This window comes from Miscanthus floridulus, chromosome 3, assembly GCF_019320115.1.
Source record: "Miscanthus floridulus cultivar M001 chromosome 3, ASM1932011v1, whole genome shotgun sequence".
In the NCBI taxonomy this organism is placed as follows: Eukaryota; Viridiplantae; Streptophyta; class Magnoliopsida; order Poales; family Poaceae; genus Miscanthus; species Miscanthus floridulus.
Window position 1 is genome coordinate 7,601,397 of NC_089582.1, and position 12,621 is coordinate 7,614,017.

Here is a 12,621-nt window from a genome sequence, read left to right on the forward strand (position 1 = left end):
GCCACCGCGCCGCAATGCCACACCTTGAATCGGTCACGCACGCAGACCGCATACGCATGACCGGAGCAACCGCTTGAATCGGCCCCTCTGCATGACCGCATACGCATGCGTAGCAGGCAGCGCTCCTCCACTCCCGCTGCTCCTCCGCGGAGGCGGTGCTCCTCCACTCCTGCTGCTCCTCCGCGCAGGCGGTGCTCCTCCACTCCCGCACTCCCGCTACTCCTCCGCTGCGTTGCCAGGGCCTCGCGCTGCGGCTCGCCAAGTCCCGCACTGCAAGCCTCGCACGCGGCTTGCCGGCCTTTCGCCGTCGCGCCGCCATGTTCGTGAGGGGCTCGCCGGCCCAAAGCAGCCACGCGGGCGAGAGCTAGGTCGGAGCGGTCCACTCGATCTCGACGGATTGGGGCTGACCCGCATCTAGTGTGGATATTCCCCTACGGGGTTGGGCCCAGTTTTGCTAGTCTCCAACCAAACGGCTTGAAATCTAGGTCCAATCCACTCCGACCTAGTACAACCCACAATCCAAACACATGCTAAATGAGAGGTGACATCTTTGTCTTGGGCTCTTCTTCTAGACGTCAGGTCATCTACGTCGTCATATCAATTGAGATGCGACACGATTGCTCATTGCAGTTGCAAATTGATTTACTAAACACCTTTCTTATTCATAATCAGCGTACAAGTACACGCATATATATGACCCGGCGCCTACAAATAATTTTTTTTTCTTGACTTGACCTGGAGTAAATTATTGGACATGATTGGTAAATCGATTAGGCACCTCTAACTCTAATTCAAAGCCAGACTACACTCCATATAACATTTCAACATCTAGAAGGGGATGCGAATACGAAATATTTCCACTTGGTAGCTAATGGCAGGCACAGGAAAACACGAATTTTCCAGTTAGATCAGGAAGAAGGGGTAATTCATGGTGAAGAAGAGCTGAAAATATATATCACAAAATATTATAAGAACTTGTTTGGCTCAACTTCTAGCCCTCCCGTGATGATTGCTGAATCACACTGAGATGACATACCCCAAGTATCTAACGAGGAAAATGAGCTGTTAGTTGCACAGTTTTCGCAAGAAGAGGTTAGGGAGGCTTTATTTCAAATGAAACATAACACCGCGCCAGGTTAAAAGCTCTAGTTTGGTTTTGGTAAATTGATGAAACTCTAAGTGCTAACCCATTGCTCTAAGTGATCATGAGATAGGGTAGTACATTCCAAGTGGTGGAGCAAATGGATGAAGATCATGATGATGGTGGAGGTCATGGTGATGATGAAGTACTCGGACTTGGAAAAGAAGAAAGAGAAAAACAAAATGGGTTCAAAGCAAATGTGATATCCATAGGGCCATTTTGTTTTGGTGATCGAGATACTTCCTGTTCGCTTGTCTTATAATCAGTACTTTTTTGCTTGTTTTTTCAGCCGGAACAGTGTTTTTCTCTCACAAGTCACAACAAAATCAACAAACAGTACTTTCAGCCATGGCTTATCAGCCAAGCTAACGGGGCTTTAGTGAGTGTGATCACACTTAGAATAGATAGCCGTAATATTAAGAGGGGTGAAACTCGACGTGAATTGCGGTCATCAAAGTGCCACTAGATGTTCTAATTCATTGCATAGACATTTAGATTCTAGTGAGTGCTAACGCCCTTGAAAATGCTTGTGAAAATATGCGAACATACGTGCATAAGGTGATACACTTGGTAGTTAGCACTTTTGAGCAAGGGTGGCAAAGTTTGTGAAGTGGAGGAGGTGTTTCATGATGACCGGACCCTGCGGGGTGCGTCCGGTCAACATGGCGAAGAAAGGCGCGGCCTCGGGTCTTGACCGGACCCTGGTGGAGGCACACGACCGAACGCGCAGGGCCTGCATCCGGTCGCAGGTGACGTAAGCTGACGTGGTGCTCTAGAGTTGCCCATAGAGGACCAGACTCGGGGTAACGTCCGATCACTCGTGAACGGACGCGTCCAGTCGCGTAAAAACCTCTCTGGTGCCATTCTAGAGTCGACTGGACTGGGCGTGGTGGCAAGTCCGGTCATCTCCTCAGTGCGTCAGGTCATGGCGTTAGGTGCGCGGGCGAGCAGGCGAGCGGACGCGGTCGCGGTGCGTCCGATCTCGGCGCGCTACGTCTAGTCGTCACTTAAGCGTTGGCGCGGAGTTGATTGACCGTTGGAGATCGACGGGCGATGTTGAATCGCGGGGACATGCGGCGCTCATCCAGCAACCAGACGTTGGGTGGCGCGCGTCCGGTCTATCCGACCGGTGCGTCCGGTCAGTATGCAGGGGGCTGCCCCTTAAGCCCAATGGCTCTATTTCGTGGGGGCTTCTATTTAAGCCCCATGGCCGGTTCTTGCTCACTCTCTTGGCTATTTCTATTGAGAATACATCCTAGTGAGCATAGCCAACACTCTCTAACTTACCTTGCTTGATTGGATCATCATCTAGTGAGATTTGAGAGCATCCAAGTGCATTGCTTTGAGTGATTGCATCTAGAGGCACTTGGTGATTATGTTTCGCTATGGGATTCGCTTGTTACTCTTGGTGGTTGCCGTCACCTAGACGGCTTGGTGCAGCGAGGATCATCGAGCGGAGGAAGGTGATTGTCTCCGGCTCTGATCGTAATGATTGTGAGGAGTTCTTGACCTTTCCCCGGCGGAGAGCCAAAAGGTACTCTAGTGGATTGCTCATAGCTTATGAATCCCCATCTTGTGTTGGTTGTACGGCACCCGATTGCGCGTTAGGCGTGTGATGCCTATTAGCACGTGAACCTCCAAGTGGGTGAATTGCTACAACGAGGACACAACTTGCTAGCAAGCAAGTGAATCTCGGGGATAAATCATTGTGCCATCATTGTCTTTGGGTTTCTCTTGTGATTGATTGACTATCTCTTGCCACAGCGGTATAAACATCTCTACCTCTCTTGTATTTATTTTCCTAGTGTAGCTAAGCTCTTTAGTGTAACTAGTTTTGAGAGCTAGCTTGTGTCTTGTCTAGTGGTTAGTGAGGCTCTTTAGTTAGTCTTTGAGAGCTCACTAACTTACAGAGTAGTGACTTTGCCTCTTGTCTGAATTAGAGATCATAGCAACTAGAATTGTGGATAAGAGGCTTGCATTTTTAGTATGCTTGCGCAACACTCGCTTCACCATTTATTTGTCTAACCACTTGGCTTAAGTGTTGTTGTAGAAATTTTTAATAGGCTATTCACCCCCGATCTAGCCATTAGGACCTTTCAAGTGGTATCAGAGCAGTGGTCATCATAATTTGAGGCTTAACAACCTTCGGTGTTAAAATGGCTCAAATCAACAACACAAAAAAGCCACCCCAATTTGATGGCTCAAATTATCCATATTGGAAGGCAAAGATGACCACCTATATCAAGTTAATCAATGGAAAGGTGTGGAAGCAGGAAGGTGGTGGAGACCAAATTTGAGGTAGCCGATCCGGAGAATCCCACCATGGCCGAAGAGATGTCGCTCTAAAACAATGACATTACTCTTAGTGCCATTCATGATGCTTTGGATGAGAGAACATTTGAGCAAATCAAGAACATTGAGATAGCTCATGATGCATGGAAGAAGTTGGAGGAATCATTTGAGGGCACTCAAGCGGTGAAAGGTGCCAAGGCATATATTCTCAAGGAGAAATTTGCAAGCTTCAAGATGAAAGAAGATGAGAGTGTACCGGAGATGTTTCATAGGCTCTAAGTGCTAGTCAATGATCTTAAAGAACTTGGTGAAGAAGTGAAGGACAAGGACTTCTCCCACAAGTTCTTGAGATACTTACCATCAAGATTTAGCACATTGGTCACTATTCTAGTGAGGAGTGGTTTGGACACCATGACACCAAACCAAGTGTTGGGAGATGTGATGACCGATGACACATATAGAGATGATGATAAGAAGGATGAGAAGAAGAAGAGTGTGGTATTCAAGGCCACATCATTATCCAAGGGCAAGGCCAAGCAAGACACATCAAGTGAAGATGAAGGTTCATTTTCTTGGGATGATGAAGATGATGAGAAGATGGCTCTCTTTTGTGAAGAGGTTTGGCAAATTCATGGTGAAGAAGGGCTATCATGCAAGAAGAAAGAAATCATCATCTAGGAACAAGGAAGAAGCAAGAAGGTGCTTCAAGTGCAATAGGATCATCTCATTGCGGAATGCCCATACAATAGTGACAATGATGATGACAACAAGAAGAGCAAGAAGAAGGACAAAAAAAAAAGAAAGAGAAGAAGAACAAGATGACCTTCAAGAAGAAGAAGAAGGGTGGTTCATATGTGGTCACTTGGGATAGTGATGCTTCCTCAAGTGATGACGATGATAGTGATGATGACAAGACCACCAAAAAGAAGGCTCTTGCAAGCATTGCCATAAATGAGAAGCCTTCTCTCTTTGACACTCCATCAACATGCTTCATGGCTAAGGCCACTAAGGTACAATTCGATGAAGAGTGTGATGAAAACAACAATGAAAATGAAAATGAAAATGAAAGTGATGATGATGATGAACCGACTAAAGATGAACTATTTGACATGTTAGAAGATGCTAAGACTCACTTTGACATCAAGAGAAGGGAATGCAAAGACTTGCGTAAGGAACTAAAAGCCCTTAAGCAAGCCTTTGATGAGCTCATTGCTACTCATGAGAGGCTAGAGGAAGCCTAGGAGAAGCTTGGCAAGGCTCACAAGGAGCTTGAAAAGGCTCATTCCACTCTTCTTGAGCAAAATGAGAAGGAGCATGTTACAACATATGAAGTGGGCTTAACTTGTGACATAATTGATGAATCTTTCTATAAGCCTATTATTGTTGCTTCCACTAACCCTTTTTGTAGTACTTTCACTTCTACCTCATCTAGTAGTGATGGTTTCACTTGTGATGCCTCACTAATGGTTGAGAATGAGACTCTCAAGAAGGAGGTCAATGGGCTCAGTCGTGCCCTAGGCAAGGCCTATGGTGGTGAGGACCACTTGCTTATGTGCTTGGGTAGCCAAAGAGCATCTCTCTACAAAGAGGGATTGGGCTATACCCCCAAGAAAGGCAAGGCCGCCTTTGCTCTTCACAAGACTAGTTTTGTAAAGAACAATGGCCGGTATTGCTATAGTTGTAAGCAAGTTGGCCACAAAGAGCATGATTGCAAGAACAAGAAATCACATGTTAATGTATCCTCAATTAAGTTTGAATCTTGTTACTTGCTTACCAAGGGTGCTAATGGTGTGAAGGCTAAGTTTGTTGGTATATCCTTGTTGGGCCCAAAGAAGAAGGCCATTTGGGTTCCAAAGAGCTTAGTGACTAACCTTCAAGGACCCCAACAAGTTTGGGTACCTAAAAGGAATTGATCTTCTTTTGTAGGTCAATTATAAAACCGAAGGAAGACATTGGGTTCTTAATAGTGGGTGCACTCAACACATGACCGGTGATGCAAGAATGTTCAACTCAATCAACAACAATGATAGCAATGGTTATGATTGTTGGTATTTTTAAACGCACACAGATAAATCCGTAAGCACACGGGTACCGCGGTAGTTTTCACACGGGAGTATTCCAAGGTATCATATTTATCCACAGGGAAACAATGGTTAAAGAAGTTGATAGTTCACCATCATGTATCTACTCACTAGTATACCAACTTAACTAAAGTGGGGGTAGGTGTTGATGATGATAAGAGTTATGAATAATAACACACATAGGAGAATTCCATGGTATATAAATGAGTAGTCTAGCTAAATTGAGAGGACGACGGTTGAGTTCAAGGTTCCTAAATACTTCTCTATTACTTCGGTTCTATTCTAGTTTAGACTAGAGGGTACAACTAAAGCATGGGTAGATATAGCGATCACACACAATAGCACTTTGGGACATCAGAACACTAGCCATAGAAAAGGGATGAGAAAGGGACTAGGAAGCTCCAACTATGGTCCTACAAACACCAACCCAAACGTGGTGGACTACATCGACCATCAGGGCTGTCACCACCTAGGGCTACCACAACTATCCGCGGGGTTAGGTACAATCTCAGGTTACTCATAGTTTAGACACCACGTCTACACTACTAATTACTACTCTAATCACATAATAACTAGAGCAATCGATGCGAGCGGAGATCCCATGCTAAGGTATGATAACTATACTAACCATACACATGAAAGACATAAAAGTGAATAGAGAAGATAACTATATTAAAGCATAAGTCTTGCAAAAATAAGATACAAAGATATACTCGACCTCCGTAGATTTCTCCAAAACTCGAGCATGGCTCAACTCTCCCTAACTCTTGACTAGAGCTATTCTACTTCTACATCTTGAGAGCTAGCTCTGATCCTGACGAGGAGGATATGAATTAGGGTTTTAGGCTCTTCTCAGGGAGGGGGGTAGGGGCTGCTATATATAAGCCAGAGGTAGAGTAGCGGCCAAGGAATCGAGGTGGAGTAATAGGTAAGGACTCTAGGAGGAGTATGGGGCAAGGAATTGCCATGTCATCGATCCACGTCAACTCTCCCGACCACTGTTGGATGAACCGACCTAAAACCTCCTTAGAATCAATGGTGTAGATCGTAGGAAGGAGTGAGCGGCAGTGGAGGGTGATGGGCCACCCCCATGGGTCGGGCGGCCTCCCTAGTGGGCCAGCCGGCCCACTATGGTGCTAGGTGGGCTCCTCCTTCTGGTGGTGAGGCTTGGGCTCCGTCTTGAGTAGACTTTCATAGGTGTCGCGGGTAGAATCACTTCTTGATGTCGGTTTGCTTGTTTGGAGTGTATGACTGTGGTCCCGGGAGTTGTTTTCATTGATGATTACATTTATGCCCTTATACATGTTTAATTAACGGTTTATAATGGTTGTTAACTACCATAAAAAATGATAGTATCACATTTGGTGATAATGACAAAGGCAAGGTCAAAGGGCTTGGTATGATTACAATATCCAATGACTTGAGCATATCCAATGTGTTGCTAGTTGAGAGCTTGAACTTCAATTTGCTATCCGTGGCTCAATTGTGTGATCTTGGATTTAAGTGCATATTTGGAGTAGATGATGTAGAGATCATAAGTGTAGATGGCTCTAATTTGATCTTCAAAGGCTTTAGATATGAGAATCTATACTTGATTGATTTCAATGCTAGTGAAACTCAATTGTCAACTTTCTTGTTCACTAAGTCTAGCATGGGTTGGTTATGACATAGAAGGCTTGGTCATGTTGGAATGAAACAATTGAATAGATTAATTAAGCATGATCTAGTTAGAGACTTGAAAGATGTGGTATTTGAGAAGGATAAGCTTTGTAGCTCTTGTCAAGCCGGAAAACAAGTTGGAAACACCCATTCTAAGAAGAGAATAATGAGTACTAGCAAGGCATTTGAGTTGTTGCACATGAATTTATTTGGGCCAACCCAATACATTAGCATCGGTGGAAACAAATATGGATTTGTGATAGTGGATGACTATAATAGATACACTTGGGCATTTTTTCTAGTGGACAAAAGTGATGTGTTTGTAACTTTCAAATCATTTGTCAAGGGCATTCACAATGAGTTTGAAACAACCATCAAGAGAGTTAGAAGTAACAATGGTAGTGAGTTCAAGAACACTTGAATTGATGAGTTGTGTGATGATTTTGGAATTAGACATCAATTCTCGGCCAAGTACACTCCATAATCAAATAGCCTTGTTGAGAGGAAGAATAGAACACTTATTGATATGGTAAGGTCTATGCTTAGTGAGTACAATGTGAGTCATTCTTTTTGGGCCAAAGCAATCAACACGGCTTGCTATTGTAGCAACCGACTCTATTGTCACCCATTGAAAGAGAAGACACCTTATGAGCTCTTGAATGGTAGAAAGCCCAATATTGCATACTTTCAGGTTTTTGGTTGTAAATGCTGCATACTGAAGAAAGGCACTAGATGGAGCAAGTTCAACAAGAAATGTGATGAAGGATTCTTGCTTGGATACTCAACCACTAGCAAAGCATATAGAGTTTGGAATTTGACAAGTGGTACTCTTGAGGAAGTTCATGATGTTGAATTTAATGAAACCAAGGGTTCCCAAGATGAAAATGAGAATCTTGATGATGTTAGAGGCATTCAACTTTCAGATGCCATGAAGGACATAGATGTTGGTGAATTAAGGCCTAGACAAGTAATAGATGAAGAAGATGATCAAGTGCACGTGCTCTCTAACTCAAATGTGCAAGATGATACAAATCAAGCTAGTTCATCATCTCAAGTGCAAGATCAACAAATGACTAGTACATCATCACAACCGAATGATCAAGCAAGTGCAAGCAATCAAGTTCCAATACTCCAACCAACCAATATTGCAAAAGATCATCCATTAGACACTATAATTGGAGATATTTCTAGAGGTGTACAAACAAGATCAAGATTGGCATCATTTTGTGAGTATTTCTCATTTGTATCATTCATTGAACCAAAGAAGATAGAAGAAGCTTTGAGAGATGTTGATTGGGTAAATGCTATGCATGAAGAGTTGAACAACTTCACAAGAAATTAAGTATATGAACTAGTTGAGAGACCAAAGAACCATAGTGTGATTGGAACCAAATGGGTCTTTAGAAAACAAGTAAGATTAAGATGGGATAGTAGTAAGGAACAAAGCAAGATTTGTAGCACAAGGTTACACTCAAGTTCAAGGTCTTGACTTTGGTGAAACATATGCCCTGGTTGCTAGATTGGAAGCAATTAGGATCTTGTTAGCCTATGCTTGTGCCCACAACTTCAAGCTCTATCAAATGGATGTCAAGAGTGTATTTCTCAATGGTTACATCAATGAAGAAGTATATGTTGAGCAACCTCCTGGTTTTGAAGATGACAAGAAGCCCAACTATGTGTACAAGTTGAAGAAGGCATTGTATGGTTTAAAGCAAGCACCAAGAGCATGGTATGAGAGGTTGAGGGACTTTCTCCTCTCTAAAGAGTTCATTATGGGAAAGGTTGACACCACTCTTTTCACCAAAAAGATTGGCAAGGACTTGTTTGTGTTGCAAATATATGTAGATGACATTATCTTTGGATCAACCAACCAAGACTATTGTGAAGAGTTTGGAAAGATGATGGCTAATGAGTTTGAGATGTCCATGATTGGAGAGTTGAGTTACTTCCTTGGTCTTCAAATCAAGCAAATGAAGAATGGTGGTACATTTGTGAGTCAAGGCAAGTATATCAAAGACATGCTCAAGAAGTTTGGTATGAATGAAGTAAAGCCAATTAGTACACCCATGGGAACAAATGGCAATTTAGATAGTGATGCAAGTGGCAACATGGTGTATCAAAAGTTGTATCGCTCTATGATTGGAAGCCTACTCTATGTGACCGCATCAAGGCCGGATGTCATGTTTAGTGTATGCATGTGTGCAAGATTCCAAGCCTCACCAAGAGAAAGTCATTTGAAGGCAACAAAGAGAATATTGAGGCACTTGAAGCATACACAAAATATTGGTTTGTGGTATCCCAAAGGTGTAAAGTTTGAGCTAGATGGTTACTCTAACTCGGATTATGCGGGATGCAAAGTTGAGAGAAAGAGCACATCAGGCACTTGTCAACTATTGGGAAGATCACTAGTATCTTGGTCATCAAAGAAGCAAAATAATGTTGCATTATCAACCACCGAAGCCGAATACATATCCGCCGGTAGTTGTTGTGCACAAATTCTTTGGATGAAGGCCACTTTGAATGATTTTAGAATCAAGTTCAACCAAGTGCCATTGCTATGTGACAATGAGAGTGCTATCAAGCTCACCAACAATCCGATTCAACATGCAAGAACAAAGCACATTGATGTCCGCCACCATTTCATAAGAGATCATCAACAAAAGGGGACATTTGCATTGAGAGTGTGGGCACCAAGATCAACTTGCTGACATATTCACCAAGCCACTTGATGAGAAGAGGTTTTGCAAGCTAAGGAATGAGTTGAACATATTGGATTTCTCAAATATATGTTAATGCATCCCCCACTTATATGACATGCCTCTCCTTCGAGCAATCCAAGGTAAAAATTGTGTGGCATGGCATACATTCTTTATTAAGGACTTGTTTAGTGCATCTAGTCATTTCTTACATGTTTTAGGCTCATTCATGAAAATCAAATGAACTTGATGCTTGTATTGTACCACTATTGCTTCTATGTTTGACTTAATCTAGTGGTAGCGTATAACATGTTTGTGAGCTTGTGAACCTAGTGTTTGATCTAGAAATTGAAATATAAGTGTTTAACTCAACATGGTCAAGATAACCCTTGAAATGAGGTGTGAAGAATCTTGATCAAACCGAGTTAAATATCTTTGGCAAGTGTTCTAGATTGAACCAACTTTGGGAAAATGATTCTCACCCCATTGATTGACTTTGATAATCTTAACTATCTAAAATTGAACCTTTGTGGTCATTGATGACAAAGGGGGAGAAATTGTACAAAGATAAGGTTAAATGACAAAGGGGAAGAACTTTGACATAAAGGGAGAAATATAAAAGTAAGGGGATCAATTAAAATTTGAGCACACAAGTAGGGGAGCAAGCTCATAGACTTGGTTGATGAATTTGAATGTGCATTTACATATGCTTGCTTGCATTTGTCAAGTTTAAATTCAATATACATGCTTGTGTGGTGTATGCTAGTTGTAAGCTTGAATGATGAAATAAAAAACTAGCATGCATAGGATGTTTAGCTAGACACTTTCTTTTGCTTTAACAAGTGGTACTAGAACCTTGCTTCTAATGTTGATCTCACGAGGTATCTAGTGTTTGTGATTTCAAGTGGTATCTAGCAAACCATGGTGCTAAGGATGGTATTATTGGTGCACTCCGATTGGTATCACGCTTCAAAGGTCCATCTCTTACACCTTAGCATCATTTGGTAGACATTGCTTTCCCACATTTCCTATCTATGCATATGTGCAAGCTTCAATCCAAACTCTTAGCACATATGTAGGGGGAGCTAATGCTACCAATTCAGGTTCATGAAACTTGTCCAAATCCTTTACACATGGTAAAAATGTTTGGGCAAGTAACATGGGTTCAAATTGATTTCAATTCATATCTTTGTGGAAGGATTGTCATCAATTACCAAAAAGGTGGAGATTGAAAGCTCTAGTTTGGTTTTGGTGAATTGATAAAACCCTAAGTGCTAACCCATTGCTCTAAGTAATCATGAGATAGGGTAGCACATTCTAAGTGGTGGAGCTAATGGATGAAGATCATGATGATGGTGGAGGTCATGGTGATGATCAAGTGCTCGGACTTGAAAAAGAAGAAAGAGAAAAACAAAATGGGCTCAAGGCAAAGGTGATATCCATAGTGTCGTTGTTTCGAATAAATACCAATGAGTAAATTTATGTTATTGCGTGTCTGGCTCGGATGGTGTGCTAAAAAGACACAAGGTTTATATTAGTTCGAGCAGAATGTCCCTACGTCCAGTTCGTGGCTGCTGATCGTGTTATTAGCACTGAAAAGTTGTAGTAGGGGTTACAAACGGGCGAGAGAGGGACAGGTCCCAAGTCTCTGATGGAAAGGTCGAATGGGTGCTGAGAGCTTGGCTACTGCTCAGCTATGCATTCGAGGTTCGGTGCTAGTGGTTCTTGTGTGATGTGGTGAAATCGATCCCCTTAGTGGGGTGCCCTGCTTTCCCTTTTATAGGCTAAGGGAGAGGAGGGATTACAGATGGGAGAAAAAAGAAGAAAAACCAGAGGCAAAGGAGATCCTTCAAAGGTGTCGGGTCTTCCTTTTCCTCTGTGTGGGCCCCGCTGACATGGCAGGCGGTGCCAGGGATAGCTCCACGCTGGGTGCATGTCCGCTGATCTTGATAGGGCCGTGCTAGGCATCTGTCCGCTGACAATGCCATGTCCTGTCATTGTCAGCAAGTTGTCATGTCCCATCCCACCTTGGCGAGCGCCGTGGTGGACCAGGGTGTTGATCCACGGCCATACAGGGAGCGGACGACACAGTGACCGCACGTCCGTTACTGTAAGTGATGTGAGTTTCCTCCTGGACCATAGTGGTTGTCGTGAGCTTCCGTCAGGATCCGTGCCCGAGGGCAAATGGCGGCGCCCACAACACTGTAAGACAAATGTCGGTGCCTACAACACTGTTTGGGCTCTGACATGCCTGGAAGGTCTCAAAGCACCCTTCTTGTCATATCTTGATGGTACTTTCCTACAGGCGTGCAGGGTATGGTCCTTGGTATTGCGGTTGACTTGAGTGCCCTGCCTTATCTGCGCGTGTCGTTAGGAAGGAGTCGCGCGCAGATGTCGGGCGAGGCGGAGCCACCCCTCGAGGGTTGGGCGAGGCGGAGACAACCCTTAGATGTCGAGCGAGGTGGAGCCAACCCTCGAGCCACCCCTCAAGGGTCGGGCGAGGCGGAGCCACCCCTCAGGGGTCGGGTGAGGCAGAGACAGCTCTCATATGTTGGGCGAGGCAGAGCCAACCCTCGGGGGTCAGGTGAGGCGGAGCCTGTCCTCAGACGTCAGGTGAGGCGGAGCCATCCTTCAGACGTCGGGCGAGGCGGAGCCATCCTTCAGACGTCGGGCGAGGTAGAGCCAACCCTCGGGGGTCGGGCGAGGCGGAGCCAACTCGCAGACGTTGGGCGAGGCGGAGCCATCCCTTGGG